This window comes from Eptatretus burgeri, chromosome 7, assembly GCF_056783735.1.
Source record: "Eptatretus burgeri isolate ZD-2024b chromosome 7, Ebu_testis_v1, whole genome shotgun sequence".
NCBI lineage: Eukaryota > Metazoa > Chordata > Myxini > Myxiniformes > Myxinidae > Eptatretus > Eptatretus burgeri.
The window spans coordinates 99,392,269-99,402,268 of record NC_140967.1 but is presented as its reverse complement, the minus strand read 5'-3'; the positions used below and the strand labels follow the sequence as shown (position 1 = coordinate 99,402,268).

Genomic DNA, 10,000 nt, shown 5'->3' with positions numbered 1-10,000 from the left:
ATTTGAAATTTTTGACCCGACCCCCCCCCCTTGACATTCGACCCCCGACCGCTAAGAAGGGTGTTGGTGTGACACCCCCAATTTGACATATGGTTGGATGCAGAATTGGAAGATGCACATTTTGTATTTGGTTTGAAGTCGATTCGACCATTTTAGCGAACGTTATTGCGAAAATAAGAATTTCGGTTTTATTGGTGACCTTGACCTTTGACCTTTGACCTAGATTCACCAAAAACGACAAATGTCGACAATTCACCAAAAACGACAATTAACACCGGGTGGGTTTTACAGAGCCTGTCATCCTTCTGAGGTTGGCAAGATGAGTACCGGCTTACTGGTACCGGGGGGGGGGGCGGGGGGGGCACTGCATCAGTGGCACAGCTGCACTTTCCCCCCCAAAAATTTGGGTTTATTTCTTATTCACCAATTGCGGTATTTATTTCTTTATCGACCGGTTAAAAAAAACAAAAAATATCACAGGATAAAAGTCCTTCCGTGACCCACATTTGATTTCAGTGATTAAAGTTTACCTTCTGATGGAAGATGATAAATCAGCAGGTAAACTTTGTTAGTTTGTACCAGTGGGTTTGCATGAGAAGAGAAAACAAGGACAACTGTGTCCAAGAGCAGCGTCCTCAAGGTTTTTGTCGGCTGAAAAAAACAAACAAACAAACAAACAAACAAAAAACAACAACAACAACTTCCGATATTTCGTCACGTGCCTTGATTAAGCCAATAGCGAAACCCGTCATAGTGTATTTACGGATTTACGATATATCGTGTATTTACGAAATAAATAATGCATTTACGAAATTACAATACGATAAATGGAATAATCTTTAAAGAGTACCGTGAACTTTTCGAAAGTTTAAAGCAAATGTCCGAATATATTTAAAAGTTCATGATAGACGCTCTCAAAAGGCACCGTCTATGCGAGGATGTGTACATGTGCTTCGTATTTAAGGAGATCCGGATCTTGTATATACAAGAGCCGAGTCCGAGAGATTAAGGTTTTGGAAGAAGAAGAAGAAGAAGAAGAAGAAGAAGAAGAAGAAGAAGAAGAAGAAGAAGAAGAAGAAGAAGAAGAAGAAGAAGAAGAAGAAGAAACGCCGAGCTCCCTCTGAGCCACGGACGTCGTTTTATACCGATAAATGTTGAAAAAAGTTCTTCATTCCTTAATGCAGCTGCTGACGTAGTAAATACGAATAACCAAATATCGCGAGAACAAGCGCGAGCAGGCGTGCTTGTGGGAATTCTCGCGAGAACAAGCGCGAGCAGGCGTGCTTGCGGGAATTCTCGCGATATCTTCTCTATTTTCGGAAGAGCAGCGGGAACGTTTGTACCTCAGCACAATCGAGTCGCCCGTCCTTGTCGGTAAGAAATTGCGGCTGTGTTTATGTCGCTTCAGTGTTGTTGCTTTCTCCTTTGTTATAAACGAAGTGCGGCGTGCACAGCCTCGTCGAGGAAAACTTGGGCGGTGTGTGGTTACTCAGAACCAAGGTTCGTGGGTTCGTGGTGATTCTTCACAGGTGTTGGAATTGTTGTCTTTTATACTTTTCAATCACGAATCTTGACTTCAAATTCATTATCCTGAATTTTAACGTCCAAACAAAAGTGTCTTGAAGATATTTATTTATTAATGTGTATATATATATATATATATATATATATATATATATATATATATATATATATATATATATATATATATATATATATATATATATATATATACATATACATACATATATACAGTATATACAGTATATACAGTATATACAGTATATATATATCGTGAGGGCACGCGCTGCTGTAAGGGGGGGGGGGCACCATTTGATCCGCTGTGGTCTCTCACCAGAGTCTCAGGTTGTCCCGTGTGTCCCGAATCGCGGATCGAGTTGCTTTGCTATTTATAGTGTGGACACCTCGTGTGGCCTGCGGTTCGCAAGGCGTTGATTTTTTTTTTTCCTCTTTTGATCCGTGTCATGTATGTGGTGCCGTGAGACCACGAGGCTTTATCCATGGTCTTGTCGTGTTGAGTTCATTTTGAAGTTGTTGGGATGTTTGGAATAAACTCCCTCGGTCGATTCAATCCCATTCTTTCCTCCAGGCCTTCAAAACAGCTGTTCACCACCACCTCTTATCATCCCCCATCCAATTCCTCGATCTTTTCTACCCCCCTTAATCCACCCCAAACCCATCTCTCCTTCAAATTCCCTGCTTTCCTTCCTGAAAGTCCCTGTACTGTCCATCTTGTATTCCCCATGTTCCCCACCCCATCCCTCTCCCTTCCACAGATCTCCTAATGTGTCTGTTCCCCACTGTTTTGTCCCTCCCACTCCTGCCCCTCTTGTCTCATGCCCCCCCCCCTTTGATGTGCATTGTGTGTTAGCTCTCATATGAGCCTCGACAAGGTATACAAAAAAAAAAAGTGATGTGTTGTGATGTGGAGAGGGGCTGGGTGGTTGCTGGAAGTGTGATTAATATCCATGGCTGCCAGATTGTACAAGGAATAACAATTAAATAAAAAAACATTATAACTATAAGGGTACTCGGTGGAGCGCATACCTCCGCCACGCAATGCCTGATCCACGAGAACATATCGAGCCCATTACATTTTTGAAATTTCATGCTGTACGGGTGCTCTGTCGTTTTTTTTTTGGTCCCAATCTCTCAGTGGTGAAGAATCACTTTTCAAAAATTACACAATTCCCACATCCGGATCCAGATTTACATTCAGATCTTCACAACAATTGAATCAATTCTTCTTTGTCCACCAAGTTTCATCCAAATCCATCCACAACTTGTTGAGATATCGTGCTATGTATCGTTTTTGGCCCGATCTCTCGATGGTGAAGAATCACTTGCAAAATTCTAGTCGTCGGATCCGGTTCCGGATGTTCACCGAAATCTAATCTGTTCGTTCTTGTCACACGCCGAACCTGTCGACCAAATTTCATCCGGGGCCGTCCACAACTTTTTGAGATATCCTGTACACAAACAAACAGAAAGGGGTGAAAACATAACCACCTCCACCTTCGGTGGTGGAGGTGATAATGTAAAAGTATGTCAGGATGCTATCTAAATTAGGTAGGGATGGTAACAAGAAATTATCAAGTGAAACCATCCCTCCGTCTGTCTGTGGTTGTTCCCTGTCACCGCCGAAATCTGTCTACGGTTGTTCCTTGTCGGTTCCCTCACAAAGTGATTAAGCAGGAGATAACGCGCCGACTCTTAAGGTGGGATCGCTCAACCGGAGTGTCCCCCAAGGCATACTGGGCTGTGCCACGCCAGGTATTGCGAGGCTGTTAGTCCTCATCTGCTCTCCTTCCTTCCGGCTATGTAATCTTCATTGTGTGTGTGTGTGTGTGTGTGTGTGTGTGTGTGTGTGTGTGTGTGTGTGTGTGTGTGTGTGTGTGTGTGTGTGTGTGTGTGTGTGTGTGTGTGTGTGTGTGTGTGAGAGAGATAGCACCTGTTGTAGCATAAGTTATGATTGTTGAAGTTCTAACAGGATAAGTCTGCTCTTTGTCTGCTTTTGTAAATTCCTTGCCTTTTGTGGGACCTCTCAAATTCCTTGCTGTCCCTGCTGTACATAATAATAAACCCCATTCACTGCACCACATATCTTTCCTCGCTTGATTGTAAATAAATGCTTTGTGTAGAAATGTTCCCAGCTCGTTTTCGTCTTTTCCTTCATTGGTCCAGCATGGTCCGTATCCAAGCTTAGCCAGGACGTTATCCCTCAATGATGTGTTTTCCGAGCTGGTACGTCCTTGGCAGTTACGCTCGGCTGCATCTGATCCGGTAAGGTGATCCTGTTTGAACAAGGCGTACCGAGGGCATGTCCCCCGGTAATTAGATCATGTGACCATTAGGTAACCGGTATCCAGTAGACTGAGGACCCCAATTCACGTGGTTGAGTTATTGGCGTTCATTGTCGATTCGCGACCCGCCACGTCACGGAGTTATTCGTGTGCAACGGCCTGCGATTCTGGAGAGTCTGGTGGCAACTCAAGGTAGCTTCCCCCTCATGGTCTTCTCTTCCCGAACCCCGGTTCCGCAACAATATACAAGACATTTTAATCTCACACATTGATGTGGATACTTTGAGAATGGTTATGTCTCCATTCCTTCTCTTGAAACCCACTCACATGTGGAGATATCAGTCAACAATAGCAACTGACACACACACACACACACACACACACACACACACACACACACACACACACACACACACACACACACACACACACACACACACACACACACACACACACACACACACGCACACACACACACACACACACACACACACACACACACACACACACACACACACACACACATCGGCTGAGATACAACAATACAGGAACTAGAAAATGAAGCCTCACACAAATAGAAGTGTAGAAGATACCTCAAAATATCTCGCAAACAAATGCGCAAAACAATTATCAAAGAATACCTGCGTAGAATGAGTTCGATTCTGAAAACTTTCCTCTCCCCAAGGAACAAAATCAAAGCCATCAACCAACGAGCAATACCAGTATTTCAATACAGCTTCGTAATACAGTCAAAGCTCGTTACTATGCCACCTCGCTTCTATGCCACTCTCGCTATTATACCACTTTTGCTTGGTCCCGACAAAATTCAATACAAAATAAATTTACTATGCCACCCCCTACTATCGCTACCATGCCACTACTGTGTGACTGTTAAAAGGCACGAGTCGTGAAAAAGTCTGTATTGTGCAGTGCTCGATTATCACACTCACGTCCAAAGGCGAAGCGACGAACTACAGTCCAGCTGCGCACAACATAACTCAATACGTACGCACATCGTCAGACTGTGTCAAAACACGCGATTCTTCTCCCCGATGCCAGCCACAACAAGCCAATCACAACACGCACAACGAGACACAAAAAAGCGCGAGCACACACACAGACACGCAGGCACACGTACAACAGTGACATCATTTTTTTTCAAATTCAGCCCATAATGTCAGCTCAAAAACGCAAGCGAACCGACTTTACGCTGAAGGAGAAGAAGGAGATCATCGATGCCGTGAAGAAGGAGCCGAATCAGTCCAAGTTGGCCAGGGAGATTAGCAAGAAATGGGGCGTCGAAGTTAAGAGAACCACCGTGAAGGGCATTCTCAGCAAGAAGGATGCAATCGAGGCTGCAATCAAAGCTGGATTTCCATCGAAGCGCATGAAGTTGACGCAGGCTCACGACCCAAAGCTTGATGAGGGAGTGCTCATGTGGCTGAAGCAATCAAGAGGACAGAATGTGCCTGTCAGCGGCGATCTGATCAAGGAGAAGGCGATGAAACTGGTCGAGCTGATGCACATCCCAGACTTCATGGCGAGCGACGGTTGGTTGGGCAATTTCAAGAAGCGCCACGGCATCACGTTCAAGACAGTGCAGGGCGAAGCTGGAGCGGTGGATTCGCAATCCCTTCTTGAGTGGCAACAACAGGTTCTCCGGCCCTTACTCGGGCAGTTCTCCGCAGACGACGTCTTCAACCTGGACGAGACTGGACTCTTCTGGCAGCTGCTTCCGAACAAGACCATGGCTTTCAGGGGAGAGCGGTGTACTGGAGGAAAGAAAAGCAAGCAAAGGATCACTCTTCTGGATGGGGCAAACATGAGCGGCAGCGAGAAGTTCCCTCTTCTGGTGATTGGCAATTCCAAGAAACCCCGTGCCTTCAAGAACAAAGAGATCCCGGTCAAGTACAAGGCGAACTCGAAGGTGTGGATGACGGCGGAGCTTTGAGGAGATGTTGCGTGCGTGGGACGGACGACTCGGCCAGCAGGGACGCAGAGTGCTGGTCTGTCTCGATAACTTCTCTGGCCACCCTCCCGAGCTCGAGCTGAACAACATCCAACTGGTCTTCTTCCCACCCAACACGACAGCCAATTCGCAACCAATGGATTAGGGAATCATAGAGAACCTCAAGCGCCACTACAAGAAACTCCTGCTATGCCGCCGGCTTGAGGCCATAGACGAGGGAAAGGAGTTCAAGTTCACGTTGCTCGACGCTCTACACGTCGCCCGGCGTGCTTGGGAGCAGGTCGGCAAGTCGACGATCAGGAACTGTTTCGCGAAGGCCAAGTTCATCGAAGAGGAGATCCAAACTGAGCCACAGGATGCGGAGCTGCCCGACATCTGGGAAGCTCTGCCTGCCGAGGAAAAGATGCACGAGAACGAGGAGATCGAGCTGTCTGACTTTCTCGAAGCCGACGAGCGCCTCGCGACTGGCGGGTATTTCACGCTGGAGGAGATTGCGGAGGAGATTCTGTGCAGTGAGGAGCCGGTGGAAAGCGAAGATGATGAGGTAACTGTCGAGGAGGAAATCGTTCCGTTCGAGGAAGCCCAGCGCGCTTGTAGCACCGTCCGGAAGTTCATGCAGCAGAGAGCGGGAAGCCCGGTGTGATGCAAGCGTGCGATCGGCTAGACAACAAGATGCACGAGATCCGCCGAAAGAAGATGCGCCAGCCGACGATTCTTGAAAGCTTTGTGTGTCGTGAATTTCTCGCCATGCCATATGTTAGTGTGTGAACTCTGTTAGTGTGTGTATGTTCTCCGTTCGCTTAGCTTATACAACAGTCGTGCCTTTTACTTGCTGGAATAAATTTTGTCTAAAGATTAACTACAGATGGGTAACTTGAGAAAATAAGGCCGTTTTTACAAAATCTCGTTACTATGCCACTCTCGCTACTATGCCACTTTTGCTCGGTCCCGACGGGTGGCATAGTAACGAGCTTTGACTGTAATAAATTGGCCACAAGCAGACATCAACAAGCAAGATATCAAAACAAGGAGACTCCTCACCATCCAGAAAATACTCGACAAAAGTTAATGCATCCCGAAAATGTACCTGCCGAGACGAGAAGGAGGTAACGACCTGATGGAACTCGAGCAATTGCACAGAGTGACAACTGTCGGATTGGCTGAGTATGTGAAAAGATCATCGGACGACAGAATCCAATTTGTATGCAAACACGAAGACAGCAAGCCAGAGAAGGTATGACTAACCCACCTTGCAAAAAGATTCCGAAGACAGGTGCTAATAGAACATGTCACACATGAAACCAAAACGGCAACGGATACAGCCCCAGCGATTGCAAAAAAGGTGAAATACCAACAGGTATACACTGACAACTGGGAAAACAATAAAGGAGCAGGAAGGTATTTCAAAAAAAGAAAAGAGTTGGACAGATTGGGAATAGACAAAGAAGGCTTATTGGAATGGATAAGAAGAGGTCAGATCAACTGGGATGGAGAACAAATCATTATAAATGCCCAAGACCAAATACACGGCACGGATGGCTTGAAGAAAATGACAGGACTGACTCGGTCGGACAGGTGTAGATTCTTGCAAGGTAGAAACCAAAAGAACGAGACACCTCCGTTCAGGATGTAAAAAATAAAACTCGTGTCAGAACAGCTGGACACACAAAGGCACAACAACGTATGTAGAGTAATCCACCGGCACATCTACAAAAATCTCAACATCCCAGTCCCAGAAAACTCATGGAAACATGAACCAAAAACGATCATTGAAAATATGGAAGTGCTCACGTATGACCTGATGATCCCATCGAGCATGCCTGGTGTTGGCTTAACGGTTAGTGTGGCTGGTGAAGATCTTAGGGTCTTAAGTTCAAGCCTCTGTCCAGTCAATGAATTACCACCAAGTGGGTTTAATCAGCCTGTCATCCTTCTGCGCTTGGCAAAATGAGTATCAGCTTTCTGGTAACAATGGTAAGGGGTTTGTACAAGAGCAAGGATACAGGTAGGTTCAACAATAGCCTTGGTACGCATACAGCGCCACAAGAAATCACAACGCCACTGCAACGCACCGCTCCACACACAGCTAACATGCCATCACGCAACAACACACACTCACACCTTTCACCGGTACATGCAGAACACATGCAGAACATGCACGAACCCGCACCCCTATCCTGATCCACAGGCAGAACCAAAACACGGTCTTTTAACAACCCGGAGGTACTGGGGCATGCACAGTTAGCTATGCAAGCCTGGTGTTGGCTTCGTGGTTGGGGTGGTGGCTTGGGATCCCAGGGCCCTGAGTTCAAGCCTCGTTGGCCGCTGAATTAAAAGTACACCAGGAGGTTGACTCAGCCTGTCATCCTTCCGAGGTCGGCAAAATGAGTACTGGTGTACTGGTAAGGGGGACACTGCATCAGCGGCATAGCCGTGTCCCAACCAATGATGCAACCATCAGCCACAGGCTGCACGAGAGAGACAGACAGACAGACAGACAGATAGAGATATGCATATGCAGAATTACAATACCAGATAAAAAAAAAATATATATATTTTTTAATGACCAGGAATCAGTGGGAATCCAATGATGAGTGACAATGCCACATTCTGATAACCAAAATATGTGCGCATGCTCACACACGTGATCAGAAATGGTTCGTTATAAATGGCCACGTGTGGTTAGCTGTTCCTCTTGTGTTGAGAACGCTTGTGGACTGCAAGCGAAACGTCACCCGAGGAGGACTCTCTTTCCTGTTAGTTAAAAAATTGGGGAGTAAAGTTTACTCGGACTTTGTTCGATCGAACGGTTGGCTGTGCTGTGCAGCTGAACGATGTATTGTCCCAACCACATCAATTTAATGTCACATGTTCGTGACATCTACGGCATATATCCTGTTGATGATGTGTGATTGGCCCTTGGCCAATTGTGCTGCCATGGGTCTGCTCAAAATCCGCTGATTGACAGGCGTTGTCCTCCCCCCCCCTCTTTATTTATTTATTGAATGACATTTCACCCACCACAAAGCCAAAGACCACTCAAGGTGGGAGCTACACAAAGGAAAGTATAGATATTAAACAGAAAGGAATTGATTGACATTTCTCTTGAATTGAGGAAGGCTGGGATTGAGGGGGGAGCAGGATGCAGGTAAACTGTCCCAAAGTGATGCAGTGCCGGGAAAAGAACTAGAAGAATACCTCAATCTCACTCCTTGGGACAGATACAGTGTATGGATGGGAAGAAACTGCCAAAAGTGTGGAGCAGCTGAAAGTATGCTCAGGTGGAACAACCTGTGAGGGACCCTCAGAGTACATTTCGTGGTAATATCTATAGAAAGGCTCAAAGAAGCAACAGAGCGGCAGACTGAGAGAGGTTCCAGGGATAATGCCAACTCCTGTCCCACCAGAATGGCAGCACGTAACTGGATTCTGTCAAGGAGAGATGGGTGACAGCTGGAGCACCAGGCCAAATATGGCATCGATACTCCATGACGGGTCGTACGGTGGCCTTGTATCGATGAGGCGTAGCAGTTTGAGGAAGGTATCGCTGAGCATTAAATATGCAGCGAAGGCACTGGGAGGCTCTTTTAGCTATACCAGAGATGTACTTTTCCCAGCTGAGGTTTGAGCTGATATCCAATCCAAGCAGACGGATAACAGGAAGTTCCTGCAAAGGTGAAGCATCCAAAGGACAGGGTTGTAAAACGGTGATGTTGAATTGGACAGACAAGTGTCCAATATTTTGGTTGAAAGTAACAAACCAGTCTTTTCCCCAGTTCATCACCCTCTCGAGGTCCTGATTGAGAGTGGAACTGGCATGGACACAGGATGGAGGAGGCAAGCTTACTCAACACAGACCCCTGCGGAACACCACCATTCATGTTATGGACAGGGGACGACTGTCCCTTACGTAACACAGAGACATGATGATTTGCAAGGAAGTCAGGAATTGGATGGAGCAATTTTCCCCGGGATGCCATTTCATTTTTGCTTATGGACGAGGTCCTTGTGCCGTACTTTGCTGTCAAGAGCAACAACAATATATATATATATTTTTTAATGTGGTATTTTAATTCTGCATATGCATCTCTCTCTCTCTCTCTCTCTCTCTCTCTCTCTCTCTCTCTCTCTCTCTCTCTCTCTCTCTCTCTCTCTCTCTCTCTCTCTCTCTCTCTCTCTCTCTCTCTCTCTCTCTCTCTCTCTCTCT

At 46.2% G+C, this 10,000-nt stretch overlaps 1 protein-coding gene across 17 annotated transcripts in view; it reads left to right on the top strand.

Annotated features, from left to right (window-relative positions):
• Positions 1–1,220: 1,220 nt before the first annotated feature.
• The window catches only part of LOC147023891 (signal-induced proliferation-associated 1-like protein 2), a 389,701-nt gene continuing 380,921 nt past the window's right edge, over positions 1,221–10,000 (top strand). For 14 of the 17 annotated variants that reach the window (XM_085889829.1, XM_085889825.1, XM_085889826.1 and 11 more), the window contains exon 1: positions 1,222–1,374. The gene's annotated coding sequence lies outside the window, so the exon portion shown is untranslated. Of the gene's footprint in view, positions 1,375–10,000 lie in introns of all 17 variants that reach the window. The other 3 variants (XM_085889809.1, XM_085889811.1, XM_085889827.1) reach the window with 2 other exon arrangements.